Consider the following 14,574-nt stretch of genomic DNA (forward strand, 5'->3'; position numbering starts at 1 on the left):
AATAATAGATTTGAGTACAAGTTTCCTTGTACTTTTGCTTGTACTCCCCCCCTGAAAACATGAAAAACATAGAAAATGGTGTAGGGGTATGAACTCACCTGACGAGAATGTGCCGATTTAGATGCTAAGTATCAGTTTAGGGCTTGAACACGCGTGAGGTTCCTATGTAACATGAAGAGATACATAATTGTATCTATTTAGACTTTGATTTACTAGGATAGTAGGATAATACACTCCGAGGCACGAAAACACTTCAATTCAAGTGTTAGGGATGGTACGGGTTGTATCTAAGGAGTGTAGGGCCTAGGTAAGGTGTTTACTCTTCAAGTGTAAACCCTTAGGGGAGTTTACGGTTTAAAGACCATATCCCCCATGAGTTTGCGGCCGTAAACTCATGGGTGTGGTAGTTTGAGTGATCCAAGGTCTCATCTTGCACATAGGAAGGATATAGGGTTGATTCGAGGGCTTAGGAAGTGATCGGGACATGAAATGGCCTAGGAATTAGGGTTTACGGTCCTTGGACCACCCTTAGGGAGTTTACGGTCATAAACTCATGGGTTTACGGTCCTTGGACCACCCTTGGGGAGTTTACGGTCGTAAACTCATGGGTTTACGGCCGTAAACCCACCCTTGTCCATGTTTGTCCATTTTCCAAGTGTTTTGGTGGTTTGTAGGCCATTCATGCAAGTTCTAGACTCAAATACAAGCCATGCAAGGTGTTTGGAGCATTAAAACACCCTTGGAAGGTGTTTACGGTTTTGGGAGACGTTCCCAAACCGTAAACTCAAGTTTATGCTCATTTGGACATGTTTTAGGGTTCTAAGATCATCCAAGAAAGTTTCAAGGCCATTAGACATGCATTGGAAGGGTTAAGGAGCATCAAAACCCCATGAAAGGGTGTTTACGGTTCTTGAACATTGAAGAACCGTAAACTCATGTTCATGGCCAAAAATTCATGATCTTGTGGTTCTAACTCCATGCATGTAAGGATCTAAGCATTAGAAGAGGTTTGGAAGGGTCTTGGGGATTCAAAACCCCCTTTGAAGGAGTTTACGGTTTTTGGGAGGCTCCCCAAAACCGTAAACACGAGTTTTTGATGCATTTGAGAGTTTAAGACATGGATTTGCATGCATGTTAGGATAAACAACTAGTTAGGAAGGATCACTTACCAAATTGGAGCTTGAAAGTGAAGATTTCTTGAGAGGATTCGTTTTCTAGAGAGAGAGTAGAGAGAGAAAGTTCAAGTGTGGGAAAAGCTCAAATGGTGGTCACTCCACCCTTTTATATGTCTAGAGTTAGTGACCCGGTGGAAATACACCCAACACCGACATTAAACGGAGCTTAATATTTTACCCGGGTAAATGACCATTACCCGTATTAGTCGTAGTCTAGAAATTCTCAAAAGTTTTAGATAAATATTTCGTTTCAACACATAGGAAATCATAATAATTCTAAATGAGTTATTTAATTTGAAAGTTAACGGAAAAACCCAAAATAAAATAAATTTTATTAACGACATGGGTTATGTTAACGGAATATCTTTCGGGTTGTCACATTATCCCCCCGTTAGAGGAAATTTCGTCCCGAAATTTAGAATTTAGATACAAATCATGGAATTGGAAAGAGATGCGGGTATTTCGTTTTCATCGAGTCTTCGCGTTCCCAAGTGAATTCGGGTCCCCGCTTGGCATTCCAGCGAAGCTTCACTATCGGGATGCGGCTTTGTTTCGTTCGTTTGATCTCTCTATCCATGATTTCGATGGGCTCTTCCACAAAGTTCAGGTTTTCGTTGATTTCGATCTCATCCAGAGGAATCACAAGGGTCTCATCAGAAAGACACTTTTTAAGGTTTGAGACGTGGAAGACAGGGTGAATATTGCTAAGTTCATGAGGTAATCGGAGTTTGTAAGCTACGGGACCAATCCTGGATAGGATTTCGAAAGGTCCTATGTACCTTGGGTTAAGTTTTCCACGCTTTCCGAAGCGTATCATGCCCTTCCAGGGTGAGACTTTCAACAAGACACGGTCTCCAACCTGGAATTCCAAGGGTTTTCGTCGTTTATCGGCGTAGCTCTTTTGTCTATCTCGGGAGGCCTTAAGTCGTTCTCGGATTTGTACGATCTTTTCAGTGGTTTCGCGGATGATTTCTGGACCAGTGAGAGTGCTGTCAGGGACTTGTCCCTTGACCAGCTGCGTGTCACCCAACTCAGCCCAGCACAGAGGGGATCTGCACTTGCGGCCAGAGAGGGCTTCGAACGGCGCAGCCTTGATGCTGGTATGGTAGCTGTTGTTATAAGAAAATTCAACCAAAGGAAGATGAGTATCCCATGACGCGCCGAAGTCGATGACGCAGGCTCTCAACATGTCTTCCAAGGTTTGGATGGTTCTCTCACTCTGTCCATCTGTTTGAGGATGGTAAGCTGTGCTCATATCCAGCTTAGTTCCAAGAGCCTTCTGTAGTGACTGCCAGAACCTAGAAGTGAACCTGCTATCCCGATCGGAAATGATGGACACAGGTACACCGTGCAGTCGGACCACCTCTTGGATGTAGATTCGCGTGAGTCTTTCCATTTTGAAGCTTTCTTTGATAGGAAGGAAGTGAGCAGATTTGGTCAGTCGGTCGACAATTACCCAAATGGTGTCGTACCCACTTGGAGATTTGGGCAACTTGGTAATGAAATCCATAGTAATCAATTCCCATTTCCATTCAGGTATTTCAGGTTGAAGAAGTAGACCGGAGGGTTTTTGATATTCGATCTTCACTTTGGCGCAAGTCAGGCATTTGCCCACGAAGGTAGCGATTTCGGCCTTCATATTTGGCCACCAGTACAGTTTCTTGAGATCCAGGTACATCTTATCCGAACCTGGGTGTACGGAGTATTTAGTATTATGAGCTTCGTTCATGACAACCTCTCTGAAGCCTCCGAAATTTGGGGTCCAGATCCGGTCCATGAAACAATAGACTCCATCGTTTCTGATCTCAAGATTCTTATCCATTCCTCTCAGGGCTTCGCCTGACACGTTTTCTGGTCTTAAGGCTTCCAGCTGAGCCTCTTTGATTTGCGCGGATAAGTGGGAATGGATAGTCATAGTCAGTGCCTTCACCTTACGACCTGAGTATTCTTTCCGGCTGAGGGCATCTGCCACCACATTGGCCTTGCCGGGATGGTAGCGGATTTCACACTCGTAGTCGTTGAGTAGTTCAACCCATCGCCGTTGTCTCATGTTCAGCTCCTTTTGGTCGAGGATGTGCTGTAGACTTTTATGGTCAGTAAAGATGGTGCACTTAGTTCTGTAGAGATAATGTCTCCAGATTTTTAATGCGAAGACCACAGCTCCCAGTTCTAGGTCGTGAGTCGTGTAGTTGACTTTGTGTACTTTCAGCTGTCTGGAGGCATAGGCGATGACCTTGCCTCGTTGCATTAGAACACAACCGAGACCTTGATTAGACGCATCGCAGTAGACAACGAAGTCTTCCGTACCATCGGGAAGGGACAGGATAGGTGCGCTGCACAAGGCTCGCTTCAGTGTTTGGAACACAGCGTCTTGCTTTTCGCTCCAACAAAAAGGTACACATTTCTGAGTTAGAGTGGTTAAGGGTTTGGCAATTTTGGAGAAATTTTGGATAAATCTGCGATAGTAGCCAGCGAGACCCAAGAATTGACGGATTCCGGTGGGTGTCTTCGGTGCTGACCAGTTTTCTATCGCTTTGATCTTGGAAGGATCCACGTGTATGCCCTCCTTGCTTACCACGTGACCAAGGAAAGTAACCTTCCGGATCCAGAATTCACATTTGGAGAATTTCGCGTATAGTTGCTCCGATCTAAGAGTTTCCAACACTAGCCTCAAGTGTTGTTTGTGATCCTCTTCGCTTTTGGAATAGACAAGTATGTTGTCGATGAACACGATAACAAACTTGTCCAGAAATGGACGACACACCCGGTTCATCAAATCCATGAACACCGCCGGCGCGTTGGTTAGACCGAAGGGCATAACTACGAATTCGTAGTGACCATATCGAGTCCGAAAGGCTGTTTTGGGAACGTCACCCTCATGGACTCGCAGCTGATGGTACCCTGATCTTAAATCTATTTTGGAAAAGTAGCTAGCTCCTTGAAGTTGATCGAAGAGGTCGTCTATTCGAGGAAGAGGATAGCGGTTTTTGATCGTGAGCTTGTTCAGCTCTCGGTAATCGATACACATTCGAAAAGATCCATCTTTCTTTTTCACGAATAAGATCGGGGCTCCCCACGGCGAGGAACTCGGTCTGATGAATCCTTTACTGAGCAGCTCATTGAGTTGACTAGATAACTCTTGCATTTCTGCCGGAGCTAATCGATAAGGAGATTTGGCTACGGGGGTAGCTCTGGGGATTAAGTCGATACGAAACTCCACTTGGCGTTCAGGAGGGATTCCTGGGAGATCCTCTGGAAAGACATCAGGAAAGTTGCAGACTTCGGGGATGCTCTCGAGGTCTTTAACTCCCTGCTCTTCGTTAATGACATGGGCTAAGAATGCATAACACTCCTTCCGCAGAAGTTTCTGGGCTTTGATGCACGAGATGATGCGAAGGTTTGAACTGAGTTTATCCCCGTAGATTACAAGGGTTTCATCCGAAGGAAGATTGAGACGGATAGCTTTTTCGAAACAGAGGATGTCTGCACGATTGGGGCTCAACCAATCCATGCCAACGATGACATCAAAGCTTTTTATGGAGACTGGCATAAGGTCAATGAGAAATGAATGGCCGTTTAAGGATAGGGTACACCCTACGTATATCTCGTTAGTGCTCTCTTTCTCACCGTTAGCCATTTCGACGGTAAACTTTTCGGTTAATGGTTGGGATTTTTGTTTAAGAAATTGTTTGAATGCATGACTAACAAAGCTCCTTTCAGCACCAGAATCGAAAAGAATGCATGCATAAGAGTTGTTGAGGAGAAACGTACCCGTGACAACGGTGGGGTCAGCGACTGCCTCTTCTTGTCCCATGGTTAGAACTCTCTCGGTGTTATTGGTTGTTGCTGCTTTGGGGCAGTCCCTCTTGAAATGCCCGATCTCCCCCCAGTTGTAGCAGGCTCGACCAACACCCGCTCCAGAGGCTTGATTTGTTGGTTGGGCTGGGGTTCTACAAAATCGCATCGTGTGCCCCTTCTTGCCACAGCTTGTGCATGACATCTCCCGGCACGGGCCGGGATTGTGGTGGTAGTTACACTTGTCACACCAAGGAAGGGTGCCAGTGTACCTGCTGGTAGGAGCCTGGGAGGCAGGAGTAGCAACAGGGGTAGTAGCAGCGTGGACCGCTACAGTTTGCTGTTTCTTTGAGGATCCTTGCGAACCCTGACCCTTTCGTTTGTTCCAGGATTTCTTCTTGTTTTCACCGCTCCCTTTAGCCGGATCAGAGGCGGTGGCTATCTCCTCGGGATCGTCGCTATGATCAATCAGAATTTGTGCCAAACACTTGGCGCTATCGAAGGTTTCCGGCTTTGCGGATAAAACATTTCCCTTGGTTGGCTGGGTCAGCCCCCAAATGAATCGTTCGATCTTTTTGCTTTCCGGGGATACCATTCCCGGACAAAGGAGTGCTAGGTCCTCGAACCTAGAAGTGTAGGAGGCAATGTCAGAACCCTTCATCCTTAGGGTCCAGAGTTCGTGTTCGAGTTTCTGCATCTCGCCCCGTGGGCAATACTGGGCTATCATGAGTTCCTTCAGTTTGTCCCAACCCATGGCATTTGCCACTGGCAAGGTTAAGGACTTAACCCGGCCGTTCCACCAGGTTAATGCTTTGTTGAGGAAAGTGCAAGCGGGGTACTTCACTTTGTTGGATTCTGAGACTGCGCAAATCTCGAATATGGACTCAATCTTTTCGAACCATTGAGTTAAAGCAATAACACCTCCTTTTCCGTCGAAAGATGTGGGTTTTGCGTTCATGAAATCTTTATAGGAGCACTCCTTTTGGTGTCCCTGACCACTTTCCTGTAATTGAGGATGCACACCACTTCCCTGACCACCAGATCCACCGGAATTTATTTGCGACATGGCAGCAGTCACTGCAGCAGTAACAGCTGCCTGAAACATGACAGGATCAAATTGGGGAGGAGGCGGTGGTGGGGGAGTGTCGTTGCTTCTCCTGGTAGATCTCCTTCGGGGAGGCATCTTGATCTGAAATGACTAAGAAAGAGGAGGATGGAAATTTAGAGATAGGAAACAAGGATATATCTCATAATAATTTTTAGAGTGTTCTACTAAGCGATAGGACAGGAAAATTACTTAAAGTAAGTAAACTATCGCTAAGGGAGGAATGAGTAGTAACACTCGGAACGGATTTCCATGGGGTATTTGGTTCGGACTAAAATACTCCCATAGTATTTTATGTTGAATGGATATTAGGTAAGTTATAGGCCTGCTGTACACCACAGTCACTCCCAAGCACATGTTGGTCGTGTCTCAAATGAATATAGTTGATCAGGCTATATTGACCCTAGACATGGCCACATAACTGCCCAGGTTTAACCACAGTGCACAACACCCAAATTACTTATGCTTTGTTCTCTTCGCGACACAGATTTCGGTACTCGGGTATACTTGTATACTTTTATAAAAATACTTATATTTTTAAAGCATACTTTTAGTTTAGAGCACTTAGGCCCCGTAGTGTTTATAGTTGTATACCATGTAAGGTTCGGTATACTTAGTTCACTATAAACAAGGGCTCTGATACCAATCTGTCACACCCCGAAACCGATGGCGGAAACGTTCCGGGGCGGGGTGACGTCATGTAGAGTATCACAACCAATGTACATAGCAAGCATAGTAAACACAACCATTACATTACATGAGAAAGTTTTACATTTGTTTGAAAATATAGTACTACAAGTTTTCTTAGATACATTAGTTAGATCAAAAGTAGAGACGAGTCTTCTATATGCTCCGTCTTCTCCAAAAAGTTAGTAGGAGTACCTGTCTATGGATGCCCTGAGAATACAAGCAGTTTAAAATATCAGCATAAAGCTGGTGAGTTCATAAGCGGTCTGTTTTCTGGAAAAAGATTCAGTTTCCTTTAGTTTCATGAACAGTTGATATCCAAGAAAATCCCGTATTTTCTTATAAAAGTAGTTTGGTTATCCCTTTGTTACACAATTTGAATTAAGAAAATCCTGCAAATTTCCTTATGAAAATATGATTTGATTTCTCGTTAGATGTACCATACAACCTTGTTTATGAAAAGTTACGTTATCCCAAGAAAACCCTATGTTTTCTTATGAAAAATATTCGTTGGATTATCGATCCTGAAATGATGTGTACGAGTATCTACCATACTTGTATCGATTAAGTGAAACATACTGAATGACTAGTATCCCGTAGTAAGCGTATTAGTTTTGACACGTACACAAAACTAATAAGTAAGTAGTGAACTAGTAGTAATCAAAGACAGTTATTACTAGGAGGTTAGTTCACTAGGTTCGTTATTACTTTATCAGTAAATCTCCATTATCTAAGTTGCGAGTTCCATAACCATACGATAGACTAGATATGGCAATAAGAAGTCCATCATCATTTTATGACTTTTGTCACCCATGGACCTGACGATCCAACTGTAGCTAGCAGCAGGGTGCGGGGTAGTCAGCCCCGTATAGATCTATACACTCAAGTCACGCTCTCCCTCCAAGAGATTCTGGTTACGGGAGTAGTCCTCCACTCTCGTATTCCCTGTGGAGTGTTACCGAGGACGTGTCTCCAATCATCAGAATAATGAGCTTTACAAGTAACAGTATAAAAAAAATCCCGGTTTATGAAATGACATGAAATCCTTGTGAAATGTAAAAATGTAACATTTTATAATGAGTTTCACCATTTGTTTTGAAAACTAACTCCACGAGTTAGACGGTTGGTTAACACGGATTTCAATGTTTAAAACATATTGAACATGTAGTTATGTTATACGAAATAATAGATTTGAGTACAAGTTTCCTTGTACTTTTGCTTGTATTCCCCCCCTGAAAACATGAAAAACACAGAAAATGGTGTAGGGGTATGAACTCACCTGACGAGAATGTGCCGATTTAGATGCTAAGTATCAGTTTAGGGCTTGAACACGCGTGAGGTTCCTATGTAACATGAAGAGATACATAATTGTATCTAATTAGACTTTGATTTACTAGGATAGTAGGATAATACACTCCAAGGCACGAAAACACTTCAATTCAAGTGTTAGGGATGGTACGGGTTGTATCTAAGGAGTGTAGGGCCTAGGTAAGGTGTTTACTCTTCAAGTGTAAACCCTTAGGGGAGTTTACGGTTTAAAGACCATATCCCCCATGAGTTTGCGGCCGTAAACTCATGGGTGTGGTAGTTTGAGTGATCCAAGGTCTCATCTTGCACATAGGAAGGATATAGGGTTGATTCGAGGGCTTAGGAAGTGATCGGGACATGAAATGGCCTAGGAATTAGGGTTTACGGTGCTTGGACCACCCTTGGGGAGTTTACGGTCGTAAACTCATGGGTTTACGGTCCTTGGACCACCCTTGGGGAGTTTACGGTCGTAAACTCATGGGTTTACGGCCGTAAACCCACCCTTGTCCATGTTTGTCCATTTTCCAAGTGTTTTGGTGGTTTGTAGGCCATTCATGCAAGTTCTAGACTCAAATACAAGCCATGCAAGGTGTTTGGAGCATTAAAACACCCTTGGAAGGTGTTTACGGTTTTGGGAGACGTTCCCAAACCGTAAACTCAAGTTTATGCTCATTTGGACATGTTTTAGGGTTCTAAGATCATCCAAGAAAGTTTCAAGGCCATTAGACATGCATTGGAAGGGTTAAGGAGCATCAAAACCCCATGAAAGGGTGTTTACGGTTCTTGAACATTGAAGAACCGTAAACTCATGTTCATGGCCAAAAATTCATGATCTTGTGGTTCTAACTCCATGCATGTAAGGATCTAAGCATTAGAAGAGGTTTGGAAGGGTCTTGGGGCTTCAAAACCCCCTTTGAAGGAGTTTACGGTTTTTGGGAGGCTCCCCAAAACCGTAAACACGAGTTTTTGATGCATTTGAGAGTTTAAGACATGGATTTGCATGCATGTTAGGATAAACAACTAGTTAGGAAGGATCACTTACCAAATTGGAGCTTGAAAGTGAAGATTTCTTGAGAGGATTCGTTTTCTAGAGAGAGAGTAGAGAGAGAAAGTTCAAGTGTGGGAAAAGCTCAAATGGTGGTCACTCCACCCTTTTATATGTCTAGAGTTAGTGACCCGGTGGAAATACACCCAACACCGGCATTAAACGGAGCTTAATATTTTACCCGGGTAAATGACCATTACCCGTATTAGTCGTAGTCTAGAAATTCTCAAAAGTTTATTTAGATAAATATTTCGTTTCAACACATAGGAAATCATAATAATTCTAAATGAATTATTTAATTTGAAAGTTAACGGAAAAACCCAAAATAAAATAAATTTTATTAACGGCATGGGTTATGTTAACGGAATATCTTTCGGGTTGTCACACCGAGCGATTTCTAGCCGACACACCCTAAATGAGAATCGAAGATCTCGTTAATAGTAGCGCAATGGTAAAAAGACAGACAAAAACGGACGCCGGATAAAGAAGTTATGAATTTTTAACGGACTTTTCGTGTCCCGGCCTGTTAAAAATATAACTTTAAATATATATTCAAAATTAGCCGACGGAGTCTAAACGAAAGTTGTAGAGTACGGTCTCGTATGCGAAAACGGAGCTCGTATGCGAAGGTTATGAATTTTCAAAGTCAAGAATGAAATTTGCGAGGCTAATGTGAAGGTACTCCCCGCGTAGCAAAATTACGCCCAGCGGTCTCGCAACATATGGTCCGAAGATGCCCATGTCGCCCCAGCCGAACCTCGCCATCTGTCCCTTCGTATGCGGAGCGTTGGCTCGTACGCGAACCGTAGTGAGTAAGCGCAGCGTACTCCGAGGAGTACGCCCAGCGTAGACCGAGGCCATCTCCTATAAATAGGATGTGAGGGCTAGCCAAAAACTCACACCTCCCACTTGTTATTTCTCTCTCTAACTTCCCCAACCCCCCCCCCCCCCCCCCAAATCCTAGGGTACCTCCCTAGCATTAGAAGGAAGCCCCGGAGCACCCGATGGCTCCGAGAAAAAGAGGTTTTCGGTTTGAAACTCTGCCCACGCAGAGCCCGGTTTTCAAGCAAACCTCCCGGTTTCGTCAAAGGAGATTATTTTAAGAAGCGAAGTGCTGTCCGAATCACTCCTTATCAGGTGAGTGCATAGTCACTTTCATCTTACACATAGATATGAAGTATTTTATATAAATTATGTGCTATGTGTATAAATATATGTTGTCTGTCTACCTGAGATGTTTGCTGGATGAAAGATCTGAACCTCTTTCTTTTCAGATCTGAACTTCTTCCTTTAGATCTAAACATTTTCTTCCAGATCTGAACTTTCTCCTTCAGATCTAGATTTTCCTTCGGATCTAAACTTTTTCTTTTTAGATCTAAGACTTTTCTTCAGATCTGAATCGTATATGTATTTTTGTCAGATCTAACCCTTTTCTTTCAGATCTGAACTTTTTCCTTTAGATCTAGACTTTCTCACTGCAGATCTGAACTTTTCAGATCTAAACCTGATATATGGATGATTTATACTTGAGATCTGTATTGGATGAAAGATCTAAACTTCTATCTTTCCAGATCTGACCTTTTCTTCAGATCTAGACTGTATATGTATTTTATGCTTTGAAAGTATGATGAAAGATTTAGACTTTGTTTTTTAGATTTAGACCTTTTTCTTCAGATCTGAACCGTATATGTATTTTCTTTACAGATCTAAACTATTTTTTCCGATCTGAACTGTATATGTATTTTATATCTACAAATATGTTGGGTAAAACATGGGTAGATGAAATAGTTGGTGTGTGATGAAAGATGAGTTAGAGGATGAGATAAAAGGTGATATAGATTATGAGTGGGGGTGAGAGGTGAAATATGAGAGAAACCTTTACCCAAACGATGGCCCCGTCATCTAGCAGAGTACGGATGACAACCATGGACTATTCTAGACAGTCTGTGGAACACTAGCAGGCTAGCTACCTGTAGGTGTTGTGAACAATACGTTCACCCGGTGTACTCTAAAAACCCATTGACATGTATTGCAGGTGGACTCCCGCAAATAATATTGTCGATAAATGAGAGCTATGGACTTAGCACCCATTGGATGAACCATGGCAGCTATGGATTTAGTGCCTGTTGTATAAACCTTGGCGACGATGGACTTCGTGCCTATTCCTTAGGGAAACCCTTAGGAATGAGTGATAGATGATTCTTAGGGTAGATCCCTAGGAATTAAAGAAGATAATGGGGATGGGTAATTGGGTTAATTGTTTGATGATAAAACATAATAAATTTATTATTGTGGGTTGAAAACCCTATGTACTCACCAGGTTTCCCAACCTGACCCACTCCGTTTATTTGTACCACAGGTGTCGATATAAAGCTACACTACACTGAGGGATTAAAGAGATGTAGATCACTAGTGTAAATGAATGTAATTTGTGTTTATGCTTATGTTTTCGTATTGACGTTGACATCCCAAGGTTTTAAAAAGAATAAAATACATTTATTCGGAAATGCTCTGATAACATATTTATCATGTTTTTCTGGGAAACAAATTCCGCAACACTTTTCTTAAGAAGTTACTCAGATTTTTATTAAAAAACATAAACTAAATCGGTCTTTTCTGGCCGTAAAAATGGGGATGTCACAGTTAGTTTGTTCTATTGTGAGTCGTATAACCATGCTTGATATGACTGATGACCTTTACGACGTTCTTCAGGCGTCGGACGGTATGATATTTGTCACCCCAGGCATGCCTGCCTAACTATAGCTAGCAGTTTAGGTGTGGGATTGTCAGTCCCGAATAGATCTATTCACAAATCTCACGCTCTCCCTCCAGGAGACTCTGATTATACTAAAAGATAGGATTTAACATGCACCTTGAATGGTACAAATGAAGAGTTGTCTCACAATCCTGTATTAACTAGTTTACATATAGTTCTGTATTGTTCTTTTGTGATTAAATCAGTCCGTATACTTTATAGAGTAATAGTTATACTTAAATAACTATTTGGTAATGAATCCTTGTTACCCGAGAGATATAAATGAATATCAAGGTTGCAAAAATCGATCGACATAGGCTAATCGGTGGACTGGGGTCAAGGGATTAATCGGCTAGGGGGGATTAATCGGAGGATTAATCGGGGACCATTAATTATTAAAAAATTAATAAATATAACATTAATCCTAAGAATATAAGTAAACAAGTTAACAAGTTAATAAATATAACATTAATCCTAAGAAATAAAAAATAATCACACAATTAAACTAACTAATCTCATATTTTGTTAAAGAGGTGAACAGGGGACCATCAACTATGTTCTTATTAGCAGCAAAACTAACAATCCTGAAGATGGGAAATACAACATCTTAACAAGAGCCATGTTGAATGTCAATTACTGGCTCCCTTTTTGACCAATGCCAATGGAAATGCTGTAAAATCCGATAACCACAACCACACATAGTTTCTGAATGTCAACTAGTTTGAAATTGACATCGATAGATTCCAATTTGTTCTAATTCCAATTGATATAGAATACATTCATACAGATTTCAACTCCTGTGAATTTATTGAAAATCGATTTCAGATACACAATCATTACCTGATGTTGTTGTCGACTAGTTTGACGATGGCCTGCGAAGGAGACTGCAACGTGCGACGGTGGCACATGTAGAAAAGAAGGCAGCGTGCAATGGTAGCCTGCGACAACAAGGATCTTGGATGTTCAATGGCGATAGAGCACAAGTCTTGGAGGTTCAATGGTGACAGAGATGGAGCAAGGGTCGGAGGTCAAAGAGGAGCATAAGTCTTGGAATTAATCGATTATGGTGTACAAGTCTTGGAATTGATCGAGTGCAATTGCTGGGTTTAGACATGCTAGAGTTTTGAAGGCAACGTAGGTCGATGGAGATGGGGCAGGGGGGCAGAAGGAAAATGGCGACCATCAATATAGGGAAAAGAATGATGAAGGCAACGCAGGGAAGAAAAAATAAGCTTCAGCATCCCATATCGCCAACGGGAGCATTCTATGAGGGCAAATTAGTTCTATAAAAGGGAGCATGTATCTATTAACTTAAGAAAACCCAAGCCAAGTATATTTTAGGCAAACGGCTCCTTTGAGTTGGCTGGTTTGAGCCATTTTGGTCCGATTTTAGGTCCAAGTTGGGCCGAATTAGTCCGATTTGGACCGATTTGGACCGTCTTTGACCGATGTTGACCAAGGCTGATTAATTAACCCTCTAACACCTATTCGTAGGCGGTTGGAGGTCGCCAAGTGCCTAGGCGCCGATTAATCGGCCGCCTAGACCTATTTTTGCAACACTGATGAATATTATAAAATAAGTCTGTCATAGTTTATATGTTTAACAATGTATAAGCTCTGAATTTGTAAAATTGTATATCGAAAAACCCCAAACTATACCTGTTATAGTTTGCATGATTATTATGTATTTGGTTCATGCATTGATCTGAAAACTATGCAATTTGGCAGTAAGTTGAAATGTCACTTATGCTCAGCATAATACAAAAGAGAATAAATATCTAAATATTTTATAAAATGTGGGAAACATATGGATGTATCAATTGCATCAGTTTTAACCGTGTTGGAATCCTTTTGTATAAAATTCAGAAAAATCATTTGTGTTTGGCTTGTACTCTCCCCCTGAAATATTGAAAACAGTAAAAGCATAGGGGTATGAACTCACTATTGGTTGTGTGAAATGTCGAGCAACAAAACTGGGAGTGAAGATCCTCGGGTTGATGTACGCAACACTTAACGGGATCATAATGTCAATTAAATACATATGTGCATTTATTAGCGAAACCATTATTTATAGTGTGGAAAAACACTTGCTTTTGGTTTAGGAATGTTACCGGAACTCGATTGGATCGGATAAAGCGGGTTTTCAGTCAAGTTCACAACTTGGGAAGGTTTGCGGCCGTGAAGGGGATTACGGTCGTGAACAGCCCCTTGAAGGGTTTACGGCCATGAACGGTGTTCTTGAAGGAAATATACATGTTTGAAGGATTCACGGCCGTGAACAGATTGCAACTCTTGAAGGTTTGAAGATTTGAAGGGTGTACGACCGTGAAATCAAGAACAACACTGCTGAATTCGACGAAAAACGTGTTTTAGATGTTGCACAACAACGCCCAAAGGTGATTCTTGATGATTTTCGTAAGAAAAGAGGGTATTTTGGTGTGTGCGGTTGAGGGGTTAGAGAGAGAATGGGAGAGTTTTCGGCCAAAAAAGTGTAAATGAAGGGTAGGTGTTGGGTTTTTCATGGTCGGTGGTGGGGTCCACCCACCGAGAATGGGTTTACGGCCGTGATCAGGTTTACGGCCGTGAACACCAATCATGCCGATTTCTGCTGATTTTCGAAGGGGACTCGGGTTTTCGTGCGATTTTGGTTCCGACTCTTATATTAAATTATATAACTTAAATGATTTTCCCAAACCATAAGAAT

The sequence above is a fragment of the Lactuca virosa genome, chromosome 6 (genome assembly GCF_052849685.1).
Source record: "Lactuca virosa cultivar CGN04683 chromosome 6, Lactuca_virosa_CGN04683_v6, whole genome shotgun sequence".
NCBI classification, from domain to species: domain Eukaryota; kingdom Viridiplantae; phylum Streptophyta; class Magnoliopsida; order Asterales; family Asteraceae; genus Lactuca; species Lactuca virosa.